The sequence below is a fragment of the Manacus candei genome, unplaced genomic scaffold, assembly GCF_025592945.1.
Source record: "Manacus candei isolate 608988 ecotype Guabito, Panama unplaced genomic scaffold, ASM2559294v1 h1tg000142l, whole genome shotgun sequence".
Taxonomy (NCBI): Eukaryota; Metazoa; Chordata; class Aves; order Passeriformes; family Pipridae; genus Manacus; species Manacus candei.
Window position 1 is genome coordinate 174,215 of NW_026138190.1, and position 24,734 is coordinate 198,948.

A 24,734-nucleotide genomic window follows, 5' to 3' on the forward strand; every position below is an offset into this window, starting at 1 on the left:
GTGTGAAGCCAGCTAAAATGGCGAATACTGCCCCCATAGATAATACATAGTGGAAATGTGCAACTACGTAGTAGGTGTCGTGCAGGGCGATGTCTAGGGAGGAGTTGGCAAGAACGATGCCTGTTAGTCCACCAATGGTGAAGAGGAAAATAAAGCCTAGGGCTCATAGTATGGGCGGGTCTCATTTGATTGTTCCACCGTGTAGGGTTGCTAGTCAGCTGAAGACTTTAATGCCAGTGGGGATTGCAATAATTATGGTGGCGGATGTGAAGTAAGCTCAGGTATCTACGTCCATTCCAACTGTAAATATGTGGTGAGCTCATACGATAAAGCCCAAGAAACCAATGGATAATATGGCTCAGACTATGCCTATGTAGCCAAAGGGTTCTTTTTTACCGGCGTAGTAGGCTACAACATGGGAAATAATTCCGAATCCTGGTAGGATAAGGATGTAGACTTCTGGATGGCCAAAAAGTCAGAATAAGTGTTGATATAAAATTGGGTCTCCACCTCCTGTGGGGTCAAAGAAGTTTAGGTTGTTTAGGTTTCGATCTGTTAGAAGCATTGTAATGCCAGCAGCGAGGACTGGTAGGGAGAGGAGAAGTAGAACTGCAGTAATTAGGACGGATCAAACGAATAGAGGGGTTTGGTATTGTGAGAGAGCAGGTGGTTTTCTATTGATTGCTGTGGTGATAAAGTTGATTGCCCCAAGGATGGATGAGACACCTGCCAGGTGAAGGGAGAAGATGGCAAGGTCTACTGATGCACCGGCGTGGGCTAGATTTACAGCTAGGGGTGGGTATACTGTTCATCCTGTTCCGGCCCCGGCTTCTACTGTAGAAGATGCTAGAAGAAGTAGGAAGGATGGAGGAAGTAGTCAGAAGCTCATGTGATTTATTCGTGGAAATGCTATGTCGGGGGCACCAATTATTAATGGTACTAATCAGTTACCAAACCCTCCGATTATAATAGGCATTACTATAAAGAAAATTATAACGAAGGCATATGCGGTGACGATTACATTGTAAATTTGGTCATCGCCTAAAAGGGTGCCTGGTTGTCCTAGTTCTGCTCGAATGAGGAGACTAAGGGTTGTGCCGATTATACCAGCTCATGCGCCAAAAATAAGGTAAAGTGTGCCGATATCTTTGTGGTTAGTGGAAAATAGTCAACAGTTGATGAAAGTCATAGGTAAGATGGCTGAGTGTAGAAGTGTTAGGCTGTAGTCCTTTTTACAGAGGTTTGATTCCTCTTCTTATCGATTCTGTAGTGAAGTTCATGTTGAGTTGCAAGCTCATTGATGTGCATTAAACATGCGCCGGGATCTAGTAGACAGAAGCCTGTTGGTTGGGGCATTTAACTGTTAACTAAAATTTTATGGGATCAAAGCCCATCTGTCTAGGGGGAGGTTCTAGCTTAATTAAAGCATCTGAGTTGCATTCAGGAGATGCGGGTTAGTATCCTGTGTACCTTAACAGAAACTAAGAGGGATTAGCCCTTGTTTAAGGCTTTGAAGGCCTTCGGTTTAAATAACCTAAGTTTCTAAGGGATTGCGAGTACTATGGGAGATAGTGGTAGGAGTATAATTGATAAGGAGGTAAAGGTTGTGGTTAGGGTGTTAGTTGGTTTGTTAGTTTGTCATTGTTTTATGTAGTTAGTGAAGTTTGGGGGTAGTGTGATGGTTGCACAGTAGGCCAGTCGTAGGTAGAAGAAAAGTCCAAGTAAAGAGAGTAGGGTAATAGCTGTGGCTACTACTGTTAGTTCTTGTTTTGTGAGCTCTTGAATAATTAACCATTTGGGTAGGAATCCCGTTAGGGGAGGAAGACCTGCGAGGGAGAGGAGAGTGAGCATAAGGATTGTGGTTAGTGATGGAATTTTGGTTCATGTGGATATAACAGTGGATAGTTTTAGGGTATTGGTTGTGTTAAGGATGAAGAAGATGGCGAAAGTTGTTACAGTATATAGATAGAAGGTAATTAAAGTCAGATTGGGGTTATAGTTGAGAATAATAGTTATTCATCCTAGGTGTGCGATAGATGAGAAATAAAAAGATTTTCTCTCTACTTCCTGTCAGCAGCGATACCTGGCCACTTCATGGGAAGCAGGGCTTCACCACACAGAGAAGCCACTCAGAAGGCATATATTGTAAAAAAATGGATTTTCCCCCTTTCCTGTTCCTTTCCTGAGCTCTTGTAGCTGAGCTGACGCCATATATTCTGCAATGTCCCTTTGGTCCATTTGGCTCAACTGACCTGTCTGTATCGCCTCCCATGATCTTGCCCCCGATTCAGGGGACGAAGCCGACAATGCAGATGCTGCACCAGCCCTGCTCAGCAGTTGCCAAAGCACTGGTGTGATTAACCCCTTTGTAGCTCCCAATGCAAAGCACAGCACTGTGACGCCTGCAGTGAGAAAATGAACTCCAGCTCAGACAGACCCAACACATGTGGGATTCTGAAATGTCTCAGGGTTCCTTTGGTTCCACGATGCCCCTCTCAGACCTGGCAGTAGAAAAATAAATCAAAAAATTGAGAAGAAATCATCTTAAAGTCATGCTAAGCCTGTCTTCTACAGTCCAGAATCTCTATATGTGTGACTGCAGATACTTGGGATGAGGGTAGATGCTCAGAGGAATACATGGGTTTGATCTAGGAAACCTGTCCCAAAGTTTTCACTACCTTTTCCTCCTTGGACATTTCCTGATGCCCGGAGGAAGCTCATGTTCAACAGCAGCAGGCGACCCTTGTATAACAAGGAATGAATGATGCTCCTCGTGCGGTGGTGAGACAAAGAGAAGTTTATTCAAAATTCCCACTCTTAAATCCCTGCGTACCATGTGACTTCTTCAACCAATAGAGTTATATGTGACTGCGCATGTCCCCTCGGGCCTATCGCCCTGGCACATCCCCTGTGCATCCAGACACGCCTCCCACATATCCCCTCTCTCTAATATCTTAAAGAAGTCACAAAAAGCAGTGCAAAAAACAGTGCAAACAACCAGAACATTGTAAACTACCAAGCTTCGCAGCGACCCAGTGCATTGCTTCGCTTAGCTTCTTAACTCTAATATAAACCTTTTAAAACCTTATATTCCTATAGGGTAGTGCAACTTGGATAATTATTTTATTAACTTGGGGCCTTTAACCCAACTGTGTGTAAACTATAACTTTTATTAATCTGAAGGTTTTTTAATAACTGGGGATTTCAAACTTTATTCAAGAAACAGGGTAAGCATTTCAAAACTCAATTCTTTCAAGGTGACCTTGTGGTGTAGGTAATGTGGTCTTGTGAGGTATTCTGTGTTTTTATGTTTTCCAGTCACACAACTCTCTTATTCATTCACTCATCTCACACACCACGGCCGTCATCATTCACGCATACACATACACACACCAATATTTGCAGTTTGCTTGTCACCACATTGGTCATTAATATAAACTGAAACATAACATAACTGTTTTTAAACTCCTGAGTTATCTGGTTCCTGCAGCTGTGATTGTGTATCCAAATAGGGCTTTACACACCTGGAGGGAATCCACTTCAGTTCTTTTCCTGTTGCCACACAAGCGTAACCTCTCCCCCAAGTCAGAAGATCTAAAGGTCCTGTCCATTGTCCCGAGATCAAATCTTTTACCATGACTAATGGCCTGGGAGAGGCAAACGCCTGAGATTTGTGCTGCTTCTCATATCTGCTTCTTTCAGCATTGTCACAATTTAAAAAATTGATAACATATGTGGCTTTCCACAAACGTTCTTGCGGACTGTATAGCTTCTCCCCCCCTCTTTGTTTTATTAGCATCTCTTTCAGTGTGCGGTGTGCCCTTTCTACAATTGCTTGTCCCGTAGGTGAGTGTGGAATTCCTGTAATATGGGAAATTCCCCATTCTGATAGGAAATTCCTTGCCTTTTCAGAGATGGTAAGGTCTTAATCTGTTGTGGAGTGCCAAGGGTAGCAAAACAGTTTAGCCAGTGTCTTATTACATCCTTGGTTTTCTCACCTGTGTGTGCTGTAGCAGTGATGTACTGTGAATGTGTGTCTACAGTTACATGTACATATTTCAAGGGGCCAAATTCTGGGATGTGTGTAACATCTGTTTGCCATATCTGATTGGATATTAACCCTCTGGGGTTAACACCTTCCTGAGATGGCATGGGGGTAATTTTTTGACAGTCTGGACAAGTCAATATGATATCTCAGGCCTGATTGATAGTAATTTTGAATTGTCTCTTTAGAGAGCGTGCATTCTGGTGGAAAAATGAATGGGACAATTTTGCTTGCTCAAGGGTCCTAGGTACTGTGTTGAACATTGCTGCTTTGTCAGCTTCTCGGTTCCCTTCAGCTATTGGCCCTGGCATGTCAGCGTGAGACCTGATGTGCATTATATAAAAATCAAACCTTCTGTGGTTGACAAGGAACCAAATACAACGCATTTCAAACAACAAATGAGGGTTAGAAACATCCCGAAGAAATGAACATTCTAGACGTGAAACTAGCCCTGCAGCATAACAAGAATCAGTGACAATATTAACAGGTTGTTCAGAAAACTTTTCCAAGGCAATACGAATGGCAGCCAGTTCCAGAACTTGCACAGAGCATTGGTTCATGGTCTGTACTTTTTGTTCCCATTGTCCGGTATCAGGATTTATCCAAGTCACTGCAGCTTTCTGTGATCGCCCAGATGCATCTGTAAAAACTGTGAGGCCTTTTACTGGCTCACTTCTGCATCTAGTCGTGGTTCTTAAAGGCAAATTACCGATTTCTGCCCAAAGTTTGTGCTTAGGGAGATTAACTGAAATGTTACCATCAAAACCTGCTAATGTAGCTTGGAACTCGGTGTCCTCAGCTAGCATCCAAGCTAAATTGTCCTTCGTGGCTGGAATGTAGATGACCGCTGGATCCCTTCCATCTAGTTCCTGTAATCGAACTCTGCCTTTAATAACAAGCTTAGCAAACATTTCATTAACTGTCCATACAGTTTTAGGTGGGGTGTGGGGCAGAAATAGCCATTCTAGAACCAGCAGTGGGTCCTTTTCAGTCTGGTCCCACTGGAATAAGACTGCAAATGGCTGGTACCTGCTGGGAATTAAGGCCAGGCAGATTTGCAGTTCAGGATCTCTCCTTCTGCTCTGCCTAGATTCGATCGCCTTGGCACAGATGTCTAACGCCTGTTTGACCTCTGCTGTCACAGCCCTATTAGACGTCAGATCAGAGTCCCCCTTTAGTAACACAAAGAAAGGGTGTAGCTCCTCTGTGGTTAAGCCTAGAACAGGCCTTAACCAATTAATAGCTCCCAGGAGTTTTTGCAACTCATGGAAGGTTAAAGTGTCTTTTACCTCGAGCTGCAGCAGCTGTGGGGAAATCTGTTGTTGCGTGATTCTCCATCCAAGATAGCTCCAGGGCTGCGATCGCTGGATTTTCTCTTCTGCAACCTGTAAGCCTACTTCTTGGACAGCATCAGTTAAAGCAGTAACAACAATTTGCAGTTCATTTTCTGTGGCCATGCTTATTAAAATATCATCCATGTATTGGTAGATTATTGCAGAGGGAAAACGTTTTCTGACGGGTTGAATAGCATTTGCAACTACTGTTTGGCATATGGTTGGACTGTTCTTCATCCCCTGAGGGAGAACAACCCAGTGATACCTTTGCATAGGCTGTGAGTTGTTTAATGCTGGAATAGAAAATGCAAACCTTGGGGCATCCTCGGGGTGCAGGAATATGGTGAAAAAGCAGTCCTTTAAATCAATTATTGTCAGAGGTCAGTTCGCTGGGAGCATAGCAGGTGAGGGTAATCCTGGTTGCAATGCCCCCATAGACTCAATGACTGCGTTTACTGCTCTGAGATCCTGAATCATCCTCCATTTGCCAGTTTTTTTGGGAATGCAAAATACAGGAGTGTTCCAGGGACTATTTGTTGGCACAATGTGTCCTGCTTCCAATTGTTCCTCTACAAACATCTTTAAATGTTCAAGCCTTTCTTTTTTCATGGGCCATTGGTCTACTCAGACCGGTTGGTCACTTTTCCAGACCAGCTTAATCGGTGCTTGGGACGGCTGACCAATGGCCCCTATTGAAAAACCTGGCTGCTTGCAGGAGGAATTTGCATTACTGTACCAAACTGGGAAAGTATATCACGTCCCCACAGAGAGTAAGGGATCGGGGCTATGAATGGAGCTACCTTTGCTACTTGCCCCTCTGGTCCCAAGACAGTGAGTACTTGAGCACTCTGTCTGGGTCTTTGTGTGCCTCCCACCCCTTGAATGGTTGCAGCTGGGCAAACAGTAGGCCAGTCAAGTGGCCATTCGGAGTCCTTTATGATGGAAACATCGGCTCCCGAATCCAAAAGGCCTGTAAATCGGTGCCCATTAACCTGGCACGTTATGAGCGGCTGTGCTGCTGTGATGGCTGCTGCCCAGTAAACTTGTGGTTGTCCCGTGCTACCAAAGGCCCCTGAACCCCGCTCCCTCCCCCCCTCCCCTGCAGGCGACGTACTGTAGAAGGGGATTAACTGAGCAAGCTTCTGTCCTTTCTGGATGAAACAGGGGGGTGAAGGGGTCCATGCCATTATCAGAATCTCGCTATGAGAATCCGAGTCTATTACACCTGGCAGCACAAACAAACCCATTCTGGTGGTAGAGGACCTTCCAATCAGCAGTGCATGTACCCCTGGATTAAGGGGACCCCGATGTCCAGTCGGGATTAGCACCACCTCAGTGGAAGTTATGAGGACTGTGTCCCTGTTGGATAAGTCCAGCCCAGCGCTGGCTGATGTGGCGGGGCACAGATCGCTGGCTGGGGTGCAGGGGCACAGAGCGCTGGCTGAGCTGGGGGGGCACAAATCGCCAGCCTGTTCCCCTGTGTCGCATGTGATTGCTATACCGGGGCGTGCGACAGCGCCCCTCGCCTCCAGTTTTTTTGGCATCCTCCTTGCTTTGGGTTGCTTTCGAGGTGCCAATGCTAGAGGTTTCTGAGGGCAGTCCCTTTGGAAATGGTCAGGGGTCCCACAAATGAAACGACCATCTTTGGGTCTGGCCCCCTGCTGTGTCCTTAACTGAGTACTCAGTGCTACTGCTAGCAAATCTGATTGATGTGTTAAAGAACCCACCTCTTGGCAGGCACGAACTAATTCTGAGATACTGCAAGTTTCCTTCTTAGGAAGGGTTTGCAGAACTTTTACAATCCACATTAGCATTTTCGAAAGCCAGTCTTCTACTAAGGATTTCCCTGGCTTCCTCATTTTCAATCTGCCTATCCAGAGCAGATTGCAGCCGATCTAGGAATTTTGTGTAAGGTTCTGTTGGGCCCTGTATTATTTTGGTAAATGACAAGTTTGCATCTCTGCCTGATGTAGGTAATTTTCTTATTGCCCGCATGGCATGTTTTGCTATTACCTCGTATACCTCTCTATTGTAACCGGTTTGAGCATCTATGGAACAATAGTTCCCATCCCCTGTGAGTTGGTGTGCTGATACCCCTGCTTGTGGGTCATTAGCGTAAGCAGAACAGATTTCTCTAAAATCGTTCAGCAATACATTGTATTGTGTGTTAGAAAGGCTTATTTGTAACAAGGTTCTCCAGTCATGAGGCATGAAGATGTATGTGGAACTTAGTGACTCTAAAAATGCAAGCGTGTTAGGGGATGATACACCAGTTTCTCTCATTAACTGTCTTAGTTCTTTGGTTAGTTCATGTGGTAATGGTTGGAACCTGCGGCTTTGACGTGGACCGATAATTACTGGACATGCTTGTATAACTTGTAAGTCCCCAGTACGCAATGCCTCTTCTCTGCATAAAGCCCACCTATCAATTGTACCTTCTCGGTATGTTGCTTCATCCCTTGCCGGCGGAGCTATCCCGAAATCCCCCTCCTCCTCCCCCCATTCCTCCCATTCCCCCCCCCCGCAGCTCCGGTGAAAGCGGCTGTCTGTGGGTGGGTGGTGGTGGTGGTTGGGGAGTACGGCGCGGGGGCGGGGAAGGACGGGTCGGTGTCCGAACCGCGTGGCAGGCGAGATGGTGGTGCCCGCTCCTGGGCGCGTACTCGGCGTTCATGCGCGGGATGGGTTGGCGAGTAAGCTGGGTTAGCCCCCCCACTCCCGTCACGGGACCCCCTGCTGCTGTCCCACTGACTGGAACCTCGCATCTGGGGCCCCGCTCCCTCCCGTCGGTCCGTGTCCCTTGGGCTCCCGGTTCCCTTCCCCGGAGTCGAATTGTGAACGGCTCCACCCCCTCCCCCCGCCGAGCTTTGTGAGTTCAAACTGCGGCGCGTAAAAGTGGGGCTGCTGCTTGCAACCTGAGTGGGGGTGTACGTGTTCGTCGTTCTTTGGTGGGATCTGCTTAATGCAGTCATTATAGCTTGCCAGGCTGGGTAAGCATTGTTTGCTTGGGAATCCCCTCTCTGAGCCTTGAGTTTGATAAGATTGCCTATTTTGTCCCATATGTGAATGTTGAGGGCTTCAACCAGAGGTAGTTCTGGTACGGCTGCTTTAATGAGCCGCACCAACTCTGATAATTCAGCCCTTGTAACCTGAACATAGTAAGGATTCAGCAGAGCAGCCAGTGCTTCTGTGTCCCATGATACTTCGGTAGGGAAAAAGTTTCCCATGTTACCTTTGTGTCTCGGCGCTGCTGGGGTGCGCTGCTGAAGAGGGTCTGTCAGTTTGTTGATTTGTGTTGGCTCACTGTCGGTTGGGCTGTGGCGGACTGTCGGCGGCGGCTGATGTCCCGGTGCAGGCGGTAAGCGGCAAGCGGCGGTGGCAGGCACAGGCAGCTGTAGCGATGGGCGTGGGGGCTGGCTGTAGAGGCGGCGGATTGGGGCTGCGGCGATCGGCGTGTGCGGGCTGCAAAGCGGCGAACGAAGCGGCGGCGCTGGCGGCGGCGTCTCAGTCACGTGGCGGCGGCTCGGCGTGGTCCCGGCTCCGTCTCCGGTGAGCGCGGCGTTCGCAGCGGCGGCAGCGGCGGCTCCGGGGGTTCCCGTGGTTCGCTGGGCGGCGCGGGGGTCGGGGGCGCGCTGTGTCGGAAGGTGCGGTGCGGCGCCTCGGTGAAGCCCACGCGGTCTGAATACGGCTCAGGGGCTTTTTAATGGCAGTGCTTTTTAAGCATGCTGCAGGGTCAGTCAGCAGCGGTGAGCAGGCGGGGAGCCGCGGCCAGTTTCTGCTGGACAGAAAACTGGAGCGGGGGCTCCGCAGGGGTCAGCGGTGGCTGGGGTTGCTAGGATGCGGCAGCGGCAAGCCGCTTCTTGCACGTGGTCCACACAGTCGGTAGCGAAGAGTCGCTTTACCAGATGACCGACACTCAGCGGACTAACAGGCTTTTCCCTGACGATCTTAAGGTGCTCCGCAGCTCGTTCTCCAAGCTGCAGGCACACTTTCGCCCAGGGAGCAGTCTTAGACGTGCGGGGTGCATCCCAGTCACTCACCGCTTTCGATGTTGCGTTGACCCTCTCCGCTCTCTCCGGTGGCTGCTTTGACCTCTCGGTTTCTTCCTTAACTCTTTCTTCTCTTCTTCCGTGCACTATCTTACTATTATTGAGCTCATTAAACTAACTGACCGCCTCTTAGAAGCCACTAAGAGCATGGGGTTTATTGACGTAAGGGTTTTTTCTGGTGAAGTCTCCCGTCTCCGAAAATTAAGACGATCCCGGAGACACCAGCTGATCTCCTGATCCAGGATAGATATCTCACTTAATATAAGCTAAAGATGTCTCTGTTCGGGCGCCACATGTAGCAGGCGACCCTTGTATAACAAGGAATGAATGATGCTCCTTGTGCGGTGGTGAGACAAAGAGAAGTTTATTCAAAATTCCCACTCTTAAATCCCTGCGTACCATGTGACTTCTTCAGCCAATAGAGTTATATGTGACTGCGCATGTCCCCTCGGGCCCATCGCCCTGGCACATCCCCTGTGCATCCAGACACGCCTCCCACACAGCTCCATCCCCCACTTCCTCCTCCTGGCTGCAGCTCTTGCACTTCTGCTTCTTCCTGGGCATCTCCCTGGCTGCCCTCCTGGGCAACGACCTCATCCTCAGCGCCGTAGCCTGCCACCACCACCTGCACACCCCCCAGGGACTTCTTCCTGCTCCACCTCTCCCTCACACACCTGGGCTGCATCTGCACCACTCTCCCCAAAGCCATGACCAATTCCCTCTGGAACACCAGGGGCATGTCCTACTCAGGATGAGCTGCACAGGTGTTTTTTGCTTTTCTTCTTGATCACAGCGGAGCTTGCCCTTCTCACCATCATGTCCTATGACCGCTACGTGGCCATCTGCAAAGTCCTTCACTACAGGACCCTCCTGGGCAGCAGAGCTTGTGCCCACATGGCAGCAGCTGCCTGGGCCACTGGGAAGCGGGTCTGGCCCTGGGGCTGCAGGAGCTGCCGCCTGAGCTGATGATCTCCTGAGCAGTCCAGACATGCAGTCACTGTCCCTGTCCTCTATTGCCTCCCTTTCTTGCTGCAGGACCAGAAACGACTGTGCTGCTCTGCTGGGCTGGGGCAGGGCAGGGAGATGGGGGGACCAGGGAGGGGCTGGTCTGGGCAGTTCCAGTGACTAGAAAACCCCAATGTTCATCTGAAGTGTAGGAGTGGGCAGGGTGGGAGCATTACAGGGCTGAGGTGGCTCCAGGTTCTAGGAGTGGTAGCAGGAGCCCAGGGAGACACTGCCCCTGCTGCAATGAACTGCCTGTGTGTGTGCCAGGGAAGGACTTGTGTCTCTGAACACCCCCGTGTGTGCATCAGTCCAGCTCAGGGTTGGACACCTCTCAGAGCCCTGACACATTTCTCTGTGTGACTCCAGGAAAACCCCCTCTGTGCCAGGGAGTTACCAGATCCTTTGCTGTCACCCTCCTGGTGTCCTGTGTAATGATGAAACTAGAAAAGGTGATCATCATACCCTGGTAATTTTCTAAGAGGAGAAATGTCACTGCTGGAAAGAAGTGTCACTGCTGGAAAGAAGTGTCACTGAAGAGGTGAGAAGAGAGAACATCATTGTTTCCTTCAGTCTGTTCCACAGCAGGTTCCCCTGGAGCCCCAGGGACACCTGCGGGGAACCCAGAGGGGCAGAGAAAGGGCTACCTTTGGCTCTTGCTGTGCTGCTCAGCTGGGCCGGGCTCCTGGCACACAGGGAAATCCTGGCAAGCGGGCAGCACTGCAGAGAGACAGCTCTGCCCAGGAGCAGCTCCTCTGCACAGCCCAGCAGGGCCGAGGGCACTGCCTGTAGGCACGAGAGAAGAGAAGAAAGGCAGCAGAAAGATGGGAGGTGTTCAGCTGAGACACAACTTGGGGACACAACTTCACACTCCTCTGCAGAGTGAGTCTACAGGTGCAGGGCAATGTCGCTTGTGTTCCTGGAGGAATCTCCTAAAGCTCCCACATGCCACAGCCTTGCACATCTGTCAGGACTCTCCCAGTTTCTCTGTTGCGCCGGAGGAGGATGTTCTCCAGGGCAGGCCTTCCCTGCAGCACCGTCAGAGGGACAGCGCAGGTGGACTCCTTCTCCCAGGGATGGCTGCGGGGTGGGAAGGTGGGGGTGCAGCCAGGGATGCCCGGGGCTGTCCTGCAGAGCAGGGTCCCTGTGCTCCGGGGTTCTTTGTGCCAGGGCAGGGACTTTGCTGCCTGCTGGGGTCAGGTCTCATCCTGCCTGGGTAGTTGCCCACCCCTCTGCAGGGAGAAGCTGTCGGTGGGTGGTGAGAACCCCAGCAGGAGCCAGGCAGGTTCTTCCTGCCGTTGGATGAGGTGTGTGTGGTCAGGGCTGTGGGAGGTCAGGGCTGCTCCCAGATCCAGATCACACCAGCACATTTCCAAGAGCACTGTCAAATGGGAAGGACAAAGCACAATTATTAGGAAGGAATGGAGCTTTTCTCAGTCAGTGTTTTCAGTTTCCTACTCCTGAGGAATCTGGGGATTGAGAAATGGAAAAGGAGCTCCCATGTTGGACAAGTCACTGAGACTCCTGAGCTGTAACTTGGAATGCACAAGTGCTTCTGTAAGCAACTTCCTAAAGTGCTTTCGGTCTCTGCTCTGCTTTTGACAGAAGCAGCATCACTTCTGCTGGACCCATCTGTTTTTTCTTTATCTGCCCTTTTCCACCTGCAAAAAGAAAAGTTGCCCAGTCAGTGCGCTGCAAACAGGCAGGTTTCTCTCAGGTCACAGTGAGTGCACAGACATTCGGATGGAGTGATGACAGGGAAGTCATGAATGGATTTCTGATGTTGAGTCTACTGTTTTGAAATCAGAAAATGTGCTGTTGAAGTCATCGTTAGCCTTTGAGAGGGAAACAGGAGAAAAATCGGATAAATTTGTTGCTAAAAATGAGCTGCTTCAAACTGAGGTTGACCACCTTCAAAGTCTTGTTAAAATTTGGATGATTATGAAACAGTCAACTCACGGATTACCCCTATCAATACTAGACAATGCCCGCAGTATAAAGGCATAAAGCCCTCCCAACCCCTCCAGGAACCCTCAAATCCCATCCCGGTCCCACAGGACACTCCCAACTTCCCCTTAAACCCTCCAAGGCCCCCGGACTGCCTCTCAGACCCACAAAAGCCCACAAGATGCCCCCAAACCCCTCCCAGTTACCTCCAGCCCTCCCAGGACCTTTCAAACCCTCTCCTAGTTGCCCCCTTCCCCTTGAGTATGCCCCCAAACTCTCTCCCAGTTCCTTCCCACATCCCCGACGATTCCCCAAAACCCCTCACAGCTGCCCCAATCTCCCCAACCTCCCTCCCAAACCCCCAAACTTCCCCAAACACCTTCCCACTTACCCCCACGACCTCCAACCCCTTCTCAGCCGCCCCATTTCTTACCAAAGCCCCTCCCAGTTGCCGGCCCGTCCCCCAGGCTCGGGTGAGGAGGTGCCCCAGGCTGACGGGCCCGCCCAGACAGGGGCGGTTCCAGCAGCATGTCAGGAGCCACCCCCTTCCCCGAAAGCTCCCACCCGCCCTGGAGCCACCTCAGTTGCCCCTGCAGGGGAGAAATCCAGGCCGGAGCAGAGCAGGGGGCAGGGCCGGGCTGGGACCTCAATGGACGGGGGCACTGGGAGAGCAGGGGAGAGACCAGGATGGGCTGAGGGGGCACTGGGAGGGAGAGGGGAAAGTTTTTTGCCCCTTTCCTGGACACTTGAACACCCTCTGCACCCGTGCCAGCTGTCCTTCCCCCCCAAGCCATGAACAGGTTTTGGGGCTCCCTCGTGGGTCGCAGCCAATAGAACGGCTCTGCTGGAATGACGTCATTGCCAAATTCTGCTGGGCCCCTGTCCTTGTGCCGGTGAGTCACCCAATAGAACGTCGAAACTTCCACGGGGGCTGCCGGGAGCGGGGCGGTGACGGCGGGGGAGGGGAGGATCGGGATTGAACCCGATTGGTCCCGATCAATCCCGGCCCCAGGGTCTCCCCCTGCCGCGCTGTTTTTCACGTGCGGCCCCAACGAGGCCATGGTGGTGTGGGGTGAGTTCAGGGGGTCCGGGGGCTCCTGGTGACCCTTCTGAATCTCCCCCAAGACTCTCGGGAACCACCCAGACCCCCCCAAGACTCCTGGGGACCCTCCGCCTTTCCCCCTCCTCCCCCAAATCTCCTGTGCATCCCCTTAACCCTTGAAAATCTCCTGGGACCACCTCAGACCCCCAGACTCCCTCCTGGGGACCCCCAAACACGCTTCAGGACTCCGGGGCCCCTCCCGACCCCCTCCTAGAGTCTTTTGGGTGTCACCAACCCTTTACGGCAGATTCCTCCGTCCATTTTTCCACCCCGGACTGCTGGGGGTCCACCCCCCAAGAAACTACTGGGAACTCCCCAGTGTCCCACCACGAGATTCCTGGGTCCCTCCCCCCCCCAAACCCCCTGTGGGTGCCCCCATCCTTTCTTCCCCTCGAAAATATTCTTGGGGGTCCCCCAATGTCTCCTCCGGACCCCATCCTGCCAGGGATGGATTTGGGGGGATCTCCTTCCCCTTCCCTCTGGCCCGAAGGCAAATGCCCTCCCTGTCCTTCTTCCTTCGCCCCCAGGCAGAAAAGAGAAGAGAAACAGCCCGTTGACCCTGGCAGGTGTGGGTGTGTGCAGGCTGTGGTTGAGTGGTTGAGAAGGGAGAGGAGGGGGCTGGTGTTTGGGCCAAGTCCAGTACGTTATGTCTTTTGTGTCTGGCAGTCCTTGGTCAGCTCCACGACCATCCAGCTGTCAGTGTTCATGACATACCCATCAGCCCTTCTCTTCTTGGCTCCTACACTTGCCAACCCTAAGCTGCTCCTAAGTTCTCTTGCTGTCAGTTCATAAAGAGGTCTTGTCAAGTGTTACTGATTTAGAAACTAAACCCTGACATCTTTGTCTTTGCCAAAGATGTGTGTGAAAGGGCAGTGCTGGTGCAAAGCAGTGTTGAGCTTCACATTGGGTGACTTGGCAGCTTCCTCTGCATCACCCATGCACCCTGGGTTTCTTTGAAAAGTACTTTTCACTCCAAATGTGACACCACATTAGCCTGTAGGACATCCTGTCCCCAAATGGATAACTGTAAATATTAATAATTAAAAAGTGACCCCCTCCATTATTCAAGAAAAGCTTGTATGTCTGTACTAAAAGCATCCAAGGGTCACGTCCCCCAGTTTTCTATCTGACAAGGGTTTGGAGGGGCTGCTTTGTGCAGGGAACGCTTTGGGGACCCCTTGCACATGGGTAGGGCTGCACTCTGGGGGTGTGGGGCTTTGGTTCTTTGGTTGCCAGGGGCCACTGTGAGTCACTGAGCCGGGGTGGGGACAATGGGCAGGGCTGGCTGGGACAGGCTGTGGCACCTGTGACATAAAAGGGAAGTGTCCCCGTGGGGCAGCTCTGCAGGGCCCATCAGGGGATGCTGCCCAGTGCAGCCTGTGCTGTGGGGAGCACGCACACAGGGAGAGGCTGGGCCGGACGAGGGCCAGGGCAGCAAGGCCGCCCCAGGGAGTGGGTTCTGCCCCTGCCTGCACGGCCCAGCCCCTGGCAGGAGCGCTTTGGGCAGGGCCCGGTGCTGCTGCTGGGGCAGGGGGTGAGGCCTTGCCGCCTGCCAGCTGCCTGGGCCCCTGTCCTTGCTGCGCCACATCCCCGAGGCTCCATCCCCGCTCCCCCAGCGCCAGCTCCCTCCTTCCCAGCCCCAGCCAAGCCCTTCTCTGTGTCCTCCTGCAGGCCATGGCTTTCACAACATTCCTTTTGGTGCTTGTGCAAAGCATCATCCAGTCCCTGCAGGCGGTCAGGGAGGGGTTGCACAAGACTCAGTGAGCTTGGAGGTCTTTTCCAAGCTGAAGGACTCTTGGATTCTGTGATTGTGTGCTGGATTCAACTGGGTCCGTGTTAGTAGCATTAGTTTGCTCCCAAAGTTTCCTCGCTGTCAGCTCTTGTGGCCTAAGGCTTGAGCTCCTTTAGCTCCTTGTGCTGAGCTACTGATGGGAAACGAGAGGCCTCTGCGAGCAGATTCCTGGTGTTCCGTGTAGAACAGTGAGGCAGAAGGTGTAGTCAAGTGGGAAGAGGAGTACTGTTTGTGTGTGGCCTCGTGTGTGGCCTCCTATGTGGCCTTGGCGCCTTTGAGGGGCTTGAAGGAGAAAAGAGCTTTGTTAAAGTGAGAAGTGAAATAGTGTGTTGGCTGTGGGAATGGGAAGGGAAGAGGAACGGAGAATGGGAAGGGAAAGAGGAATGGAAAGACATCTGCTGATGCTGTCGTTTGTTATGTTTGCATGTAGCAGGGTGTGGTGGAAGAAAAAACCAATTGGGAAAGATATGTGGCATGGAGAAGCATCTATGGGAACTAGATGGGTTTTTATACACTGGACAATTCATCCACCGGACTGACAGTTATTCCCCAGTTTTACCCCAGTTTATTGTTGTATTGTCATGGAGTTTTATGTACCCCAGTTTACTGTTGAATTTTTATGAAGTTTGTTATACCTCCATTTTGTTCCCTTTTCTCCCTCAGATTTTCCCGCCCAAAGTTGTTTGTCACCCTGTCCTCCCCTGCTTTCCCGCTCCTCTGCCACTGATTGGCTACAGTTTGCTGCAGTGCAAAGAGAGCTCCCATTGGCCCTTTCTCCTGGAGACTCCGAAGTTCCACCCGCCTTTTCCCTGTCTCCCTATCACACTTTTCCCTGAGTTGTCAGTTCCATGCTCCTCCCCAGGTCAGAATCCTCCCCTCAGACTCACCTTATTTAAAACCCTGTTGTCCCTGAATAAAGTGGCATTGCTGCACGAACCCTCGACTGTGCCAAGAACCGTTATTGCAGTGCTTGGTCCCATTTCCCATCCCCCCGGACCATGGCAAGTGGCGCCCAACGTGGGGCACAGTTGAGGACTCTCATATTGAGAGAACTCCTGTGTCCTCACTTGGGTTCAGGTGACGCCAGGCTAGGCGATAGTCCCCGCCGGTCCTCCTCAGCAGAGCGGACGGCTGTGGGCTCAACGGTAGCTGCACGGGTCGACGCACCAGACAGGTGAACTACTGAGGACATTCCTCACCCTACCCTAACACCCACAGCCCGGCAGAACACCAAAGGGAGGACTTTCCATCAAGAGACTGTTGTTGAGACCCGACTAACATCAACATGGGACTCACACTCTCAACCTCCCAAAAATTTGTATACAGGCGTCTAAAAGACTTTGTAATAGAACACGGTCACCCCTTAGATAAAAAATTGGCAAAATCACTCGCCAGATGGCTCGACCACAAGGGTCACCAGCTTGCCGAGGACACCAGCGTAGAGCAGTGGCAAGCCATAGGCTACAGCCTCTGGTGGGACAGCGATAAGGGGGACCGTATAGCTAAAGAGGCGCTCATCGCATGGAGGTTAGTTCTGATGGTGCTACAGCACCAGATGATGAACAAGAATATCAGCCTCCCCAAGACAGACACTGAGCGGACAGAGAGGGACACTGAGCAGACAGAGACGGACACTGAGCAGACAGACACACAAGATGGAGGGAGGGGGAAGAAACCATCGTGCCAAATTCAAAATGGCGTCGAGGAGGAGGGACCCAGGGACCACGCGGAGAAAAGGCGGGAATGGACACCGCGGGAAAAATCAGCGCAGGAAAGGAGGAGGCGGGTTCCCTTAGCACCACCCTCCAGGCCGCCTCCGCCTCCACCTGATTGCATCAGAGATCCCTCCCCCGGCATGCCCACGAGCACACCCACTTCCTCCAGCCCCGCCTCTTCCCCGGATACATCACCTTCAAGGGGCAGAAGGGTGGCAAAGGACAGGGTCAAGGAGAAGGTCAGGGCCTCCTTCTGGCAAGATGGCTGCGCCCTTAGGCCTCACACCACCGAGGCCTACCCCGCCTGCCGCCACCCTGAACCGGACATAGACTTAATGCAGCACTCCCCTGAATGGCAGCTTGAGCTACCAGATATCTGGAGAGCCTTCAGGGAGGAGGCTGCTAGCGCTAAAGACACTGAATTCCTAAAAGCATTTCCCATCTATGTAGAGGAAGGAAGGGCCCCAGAGTGGCTGTAGGGAATTGGCTATAGAACACGGCTTGCCTAGGCAGTGGGAACATCTTAGATAGCGAGGTTACAGTGCCCTTGTACCCTGTTAGCTGGCTGGTAAACAGGACATTGTGATTAGCAAAGCAAAAAGCAACTGAGTACCACCTGTGTCAACAAAGAAATGAGTAAGAGATGAGATCAACATTTAAGCAGAACCAATAATGAGCTTAGCTTTTGCAATATGTATGAACTAATTATAAAGCGTATATTAAACTGTTAGCAATGATCAATAAACGAAGCTTGCTGATTCTTATATTGAGCGTCTCATTCTTCCCTCGTCATGACAAATGGCGCCCGAACAGGGACTAAGTTGAATCTGCGGTCCCCGAAACTTGAACAGGGGGTAAGTTAAATCTGCATCCCCCAGGGGCTAAGTTAAATCTGTATGCCCCAAGGGATTAAGTTGAATCTGCGGTCCCCGAAACCTGAACAGGGGGTAAGTTAAATCTGCATCCCCCAGGGGCTAAGTTAAATCTGTATGCCCCAAGGGACTAAGTTGAATCTGCAGTCCCCGAAACCTGAACAGGGGGTAAGTTAAATCTGCATCCCCCAGGGGCTAAGTTAAATCTGTATGCCCCAAGGGACTAAGTTGAATCTGCAGTCCCCGAAATCTGAACAGGGGGTAAGTTAAATATGCATCCCCCGAAGCCACGGTCTGACGCAGTAGCCGGTCGGTCCTGAAGCAGCACAAGAGGCGAAAGAGCTAGACTCCGCGCCCCAGGCGACCTTACAGAAGGGTCCTGGCCGACAACACCGCCGACGTCTTCTAAAAGGCTGCAACAGCGCGCTGAAGATTTATAGGTATGGAAAGACAAGTAGTGCTTTTATTACTCCAGTGCTTTTTAGAAAAACGGGGACTTGAGGGTATAGCTTTGAAAAAAGAATTACCAAGATTGCTTACGACGAGGGTTGCTAAAAGTTGTTTTGTGGACCCTAATACAGTTTTTGATGAAAGAGAATGGAGACGTTATGAGGTTAAGTTGTGGGAGGTTGACGCGGAGACAGAGCTCAATGTAACATGACAGAAGTGGAGAAACTGCCAGGCCAACCAGACAAGACGCCTGGACAGGTGAGTCACCGAGAACAAAAGGGATCTAATGTTGCATCTATATGGAAGTCTATCCTGCTTAAAAAAGGAAGAAAAATTAGACGAACTGGCTTTGCAGCAGATGCTGCTTTCATGTAAGGGCCAGGGATATGAAGCGAACACTGTAACTGCCTTTACTATCTCTACTTGGAAAAAACTTAGTGATAAGCTCTTTACTGCTGCCTCTAAGGGAGAAAAAGTTGCTGCTTCCCTCCTTACAACTTGGCGATTGTTATCTGGAATAGTAAAAGGCATTAGAGCACAGTATGAGGACATTAGAATGCTACTAGATACCATCATACAGAGAAATCGTGTAAAAAGGGAGTCCAGCAGAGTTGAAGGGAGACGGAGCGGGACAAGAAATCACGGATCGGAGCCGGGGACAACCGAGTGGCCCCGCCAACATGAACACGGTGCAACATCTCGGCAGTGCATATCCAGGACGATCGGAGATGACGGCTGCAGTGTGAAAGTACTGCTGATGGACCAGAGATGAACTTTACGAGCACTATGACTGAGTTCCACCTTAAGACATTTCCAGCTTTTCATCTGAACTGTACTGCGGGACTGCGCTGCGCATTTGTGGCTGTGTTCACGGCGCTGTGTGCTTATGCCGCTGTGCCGAGTGAACCCGTGCTGGCGTCGGGTCTGTCCGCCTGTGGCGGGTGTCTACGGGGCGGCGTCGGGCAGCGGAGCAGTGGCGGTGGTCGCGGCGCCTGTGCAGTGCAGTGTGCCCGCCGGCGGCTCCGGGCGCGGCGAGCAACGGGGGGGCTCTGTGTCCCCCGCACAGCTGACAGCCATGGTCCTGGGGGGTGTGCGTTCCCCTTCCCTTCTTTGCAGCGAGTGTTTTTTCCCTGGTGCCGCTCCTCTTCCTAGAGCGGCGAGTTAATGATGGTAGCAAAAGCCTTGAGGGGTGCAGCTGGAGGAGGGGGAAAGCTGTTTCTCCTTTTCCCCGTTAGACCAATCACCCCCTCTCTGAAACTGTTTGTAGTTGTTCTCTCCCTCTCCTATGTTTTTGTCTTTTCTTAAGCAGACTCTGTGATTAAGTTAAGTTCCTTCTGCTGATTTTCTTTGGGTGAGCCCGGTCCCTCCTCCCCCTCCTTCGTCCTTCGGCAATGAGGGGCGGGGGGGAGGCAAAGACGGTAAAACACAGAAAAAAGGGAAAAGAGAAAAAACAACTTAAAATTAACAATATCCCAACTTATAAATCAGATAAGATTGCATTGTTTTTACAGCAATAGGTGTTACGCATGCAGCGTGCTCATGGCATTCTCAAATGTTTTCTTCAAAAACAGAAAGGGAGACTGACGAAAAATCCTTTGAAGCAAGATTAGAAATAATGCAACATCCGTGCTTAGCCTTTTGCATATTACAGAAGGTTATTAAGAATTTCCTATAGCTTGCTATTTCGCATCTCTTACATGAAATTTGGCTGTTTCCCCCAGGGGCAGGGTGCAGGTAGAAGATTTGGAGACGGAACGATGAGACAGAAGGGGACATAGTCTTGCCCCCTGCAAAAGTAGTTTTATTGCCTTTATGACAGAATATCATTGCTCTATGAGAAGGGTTGAAGATTTCCAAGATAATATTCTGTTCTTTCTTGCTGTATCTGTCTTTTACATAGAGAGTTATGCAGGATTTGCAGATTGCTGATGACGGCTATGCCATAAATTTCCTTTGAATTATGAAACTGATAAGAAGTGCACAGTCAATGACTACTTGAAAATGTGTGTGATTGAGGAGCATGTTTGAGGTGGCCACCTGAATGTGGTGTGAAAGAGAAAAGCTACATGAATGTGTGACTGTGTAAACTTAAAAATACCTTCTGCCGGTGTTAAGATTTTAGAGATGTGTAACATGATTCTGTTGAACCATAGTGAATCCTTATTCTGAATGGTATATGAATTCTTCAAATTCCCACCGTGAGTGATGAGGTTTTAGTTATTTCTAGACAAGCCCTGTCCGGCTAGCTGTATGATCTGAACTGAAGTTAAATAAGAAGTTCTTACAAAAATTTAATATTCTATTACAGTCTTGTATGAAATTTATGCAAGTTAAGTCTCAGGTGGAGTTTTTCCACTGCTGTTGTTCCTTAGCTGTGTAAGCTGCGCAGGAGACCACTAGTTTTAGAGCAAGTAAAAATCATAAGCCAGCAAACATTAGTGCAGACTGCAAGGTTGGCAGAGCCCGAAACAAAATACACCACTATGCATCCAGGTGCCCAGGAACCATTCTTACAATTTGTGGAAAAGCTGCAAGATGCTGTAGAGAAACAAGTTTTGTGACAGATACAGAAGTTGCTAGTTACATAACTAGCTAGAGATAATGCAGGCTTGTGCCAGGGTGAGGTCCTTAGACCATCAAATAATTGCATTTGCATCTGCTATGGCAGTAGTGAGAGTCGTTTTGAGCTTTTCTGTGTTTTCCAGGATTTAAATCAGGAGTTGTCGATGTTGCTGCCTTGTTTGCTCAGCTTGTTGCAGGGGCAGACTGTCAAGGCCATCCTGCGTGCCTTCTCAAAAACATCTGTAGTGTTGTGGATAGTGTGTCTTCAGGCCTCCTGGTTGGAGGCCAGAGCAGACCAATTATGTTGATCAGTGTGACCAGAGCTGAAGTGTTGTTTTAAAGAATCCTTATATATTGTCTTCAAAACCCCTCCCATGCAACAGCTGGTAGCAATATTAATTGTAAAACAGCTAGTCTCTCCTCCTTAAAACATGCCCTACCCATTGTAGCTGTGTTCTCAGCAAAATAGCCTCACTAATTGTGATTAATCCTTGTTTTATACCAGATGTATTGCTTGCATAATTTGACTAGTGAATGTTTAGGGTTGTACGAAGGCAACGTGTATTCTTTGTGATGCTCAAAGCTTGCTGTTAATTGTCCAAACAAACAAACAAACAAACTTCTATAGTCATTCCAAGAGTTAAGGTTGTGATATTAGGAGGTACTGCTTGGAGTTTTCCTTTAGAACATACAGATCCTGTGTGACTTAAACAATGGCTCCTACCTACAGAACAGCTGTTGGCCCTGCAACAGCTTGTCAGAAGGCAGCTTGATTCTGATTACATTGAACCATCTCAGAATCCTTTAATTACCCCTGTGTTTGTGATAAAGAAAAAATCTATGAAATGAAAACCTTTGCATGATCTCAGACAGGTTGGTGCAATCATGGTTAGTAAGCATTGGCTTACTGACCCCTTCTGTGCTTTCTGCTGAATAACCCATTGTTATTATTGATTTGACAGGTTATCTTCTCACAGTCCAGTTAGATCCCAGTGATAGAGAAAAAATGTGCATTTTTAGTTCCATCTATTATTCGTGCAGAACCTTATGAGTGTTATCCATAGAAAACCCTCTCCCATAGAATGAAAGGTTTTTCTATAATTTGTCAGTGGTTTATGTTTCCAATGCAATTTTCTGACTGTCTTTGTTGTCATTATATAGATGATATTTCTGCTAGCTGTAACCACTGAGGATTAGCTGGGTGTGTTGGACGCTGAAACCAGAAAGAGTCTACAATTCTTTGGCCTAGTAGTTGCTCCTGACACGGTGCAGTGAAAAGTACCCTGGAAATATTTAGGGTTCATGTACACAAAAAGCAGTCATTTCTCAACCAGTTATGCCAAGTCTTAATTTTCAAGCGTTGTTTGTACTCTAAAGAACTCCTTTGCAGAGGATCGTTCCAGCAAGTTTCCTATGCTTCGATCCAGTGCAGTTTCATAGTTTTTTACCTCTTTTACAGTTTTGAGAAAAACACGCTGTGCTTGGCCAAAAGCCTCCTTTAAGCTGATGGTCTTGTGGTCCCTGTGGGAGCTGGGGGCGGAGCGCAGCGTGCAGGTGTGGACCTTGTCCTTCTCACAGTAGCATTCCAGCAGTTTACTGTACTGGGGGATTTTCTCTCAGCCAAAACCTGGGCACCACAGAGCCCCACCAGGACGTAGTTTTTTCTGAGTGTTCTTTGTGCTATGCTTACTCAGGTGGGCTTGGCACAGGGAGACCTTGCAGGTCAGGCAAGTCTTCATGGCTGAACGGGGGCCTGTGGGGTAAAGGCAGAGTGGGCACTGGGAAGGGCCCTGCTGGCATATTTCTGTTCCTTCTGTATGCATGCACTCCTTGCAGAAGCTGTGACCGCACCCCAGAGACATAGGGTTCCTGTAAATGTCCAGGCAGATGGGGCATGTCAGTTCGTCCTTCAGCCTGGCCCCAGCACCCACCTCGGCCATGTTGCCTGAGCTTCGTGACAGGGCTGGGAGCAAGGAGGAGGGCACTGGTGAGAAACAGAGCACAGCATACAGAAGCCTTCAGATGTCGATTTAGCTTAATTCATTCTATTGCTCGCTCAGTTGTTGTCTCTTGTCCGGATTGTCGTTGTGCTTGTGCTGTCTCTTTTAGTACTAACCCTCGAGGTCTTACTCTGGCAAAAGATCCCCAAGAGTTAGATTTAATGGGATCACTGTATATACATAACACAAGTGGTAATGGGACTCAAACCTGTTTTATGTTGAGATTATTTCAATCTAGATTAAGTGTTTATCAAAGCCACGACTTGTCCAGCTGGCACAAACTGCCTAGCCTGTACACAAAAGAACTGTAGAGCCTGAGTGAAACAGTAGAACACACAAAGAAAGTAACAGTAACAACTAGTCCTATAGACTTGTGGCTTCAATCTATTTTTGGTTCTATGTCTGAATGGGTTTTAAGTTTTGTTAAAGAAAAACCTACCATGGTTGTTGACAATTGTTGTAATTTTAGTAATAGTTCATATTGCTTTTTCTTGTATTGTTAAATGTGTAAGTGCTATAACAGAGAAAACATTATTAGCCCAGAATAAAAAAACGGGGGTATTTGTAGGGAATTGGCTATAGAACACGGCTTGCCTAGGCCGTGGGAACATCTTAGATAGCGAGGTTACAGTGCCCTTGTACCCTGTTAGCTGGCTGGTAAACAGGACATTGTGATTAGCAAAGCAAAAAGCAACTGAGTACCACCTGTGTCAACAAAGAAATGAGTAAGAGGTGAGATCAACATTTAAGCAGAACCAATAATGAGCTTAGCTTTTGCAATATGTATGAACTAATTATAAAGCATATATTAAGCTGTTAGCAATGATCAATAAACGAAGCTTGCTGATTCTCATATTGAGCGTCTCATTCTTCCCTCGTCACGACAAGTGGCGACCAATATTGTACCCCATGCTAAAAGATATGAAAAAGGCCATCGTCGAGTATGGGTTGGGGGCACCCTTCACCATCAAGTTGCTAGAATCCTTCTTCCTGGCCTATAAGTTGATACGTTACAACATAAGAGCAGTGATAGGAGGACTCTTTACAACAGTACAGTCCTCAGTATTTGAGGCAGAATGGAAAAAATTAATCACTGCATATGTCAATGACAAAATGGAAAGAAGGGGAATCCCAATTCAGCAGGCAATAGACATGCTCTATGGGGAGGGGAACTATTCGAGTAGGGGGGATCAAGCTCGAATTGACCTCAAATTTTTAGAAGCGACTAAAGAATTGGCATTAGAGGCCGTGAAAAGGGTGACAGATGCCTATGTGCAGACGCCTTCTTTCACACTTATTAACCAAGGCCCAAAAGAACCTTTTGTAGAATTCATAACCAGGCTAAAAGAGGCAATCAGCAGGCAGGTCCACCAAAAAGAGAGCCAGGAAATTTTATTCAATAAATTGGTTATCAAAAAGGCGAATGAGGACTGTCAGAAAGCTTTGAAGATGTTAAAGGATCCCTCCCTACTTGAAATGATAGACGCTTGTAAAAATATAGGTTCCAATTCCCATAAAGCGCGTCTATTGGCTGCCACTTTCATGGGTCCCCAATCATGTTTCAATTGTGGTGAAAAGGGACACTTCAAAAAACATTGTCCTAAGTTAGTCCCCGAACCAAATTTGCCTAAGACCCTATGTCGGAGGTGTGGGAAGGGCTGCCATTGGTCTTCTAGTTGTAGGTCAATGACCAATATCAATGGTGAGCCCCTTCCCCCCAGGAGGTCCCCAGAGCTGAGGAAAAGGGTAACCTTCCAATCTTTGCCCGATCTTCGCCCTTGCTCCTGTGAACATCAGGGAAACGGGGAGCAGAGCGCCCAGGGGGGCGCGACGACACAAATAGCCCCTGCTCTCCGCTCCATCCTGC

The 24,734-nt window shown here is 49.6% G+C and overlaps 2 long non-coding RNA genes across 2 annotated transcripts in view; one reads left to right on the top strand and one right to left on the bottom strand.

Moving 5' to 3' along the window:
• The window catches only part of LOC127462860 (uncharacterized), a 41,850-nt gene extending 30,649 nt beyond the window's left edge, over window positions 1-11,201 (bottom strand). The window contains exons 1-2 of the long non-coding RNA XR_007900578.1: window positions 11,075-11,201; window positions 2,253-2,501 (exon numbers count right to left, since the gene is read on the bottom strand). This is a non-coding gene — a long non-coding RNA (uncharacterized LOC127462860). The remainder of the gene's footprint in view (window positions 1-2,252; window positions 2,502-11,074) is intronic.
• Window positions 1-24,734, top strand: part of LOC127462858 (uncharacterized) — a 96,856-nt gene that overhangs the window by 54,768 nt on the left and 17,354 nt on the right. The gene's annotated exons all lie outside the window — the stretch shown is intronic.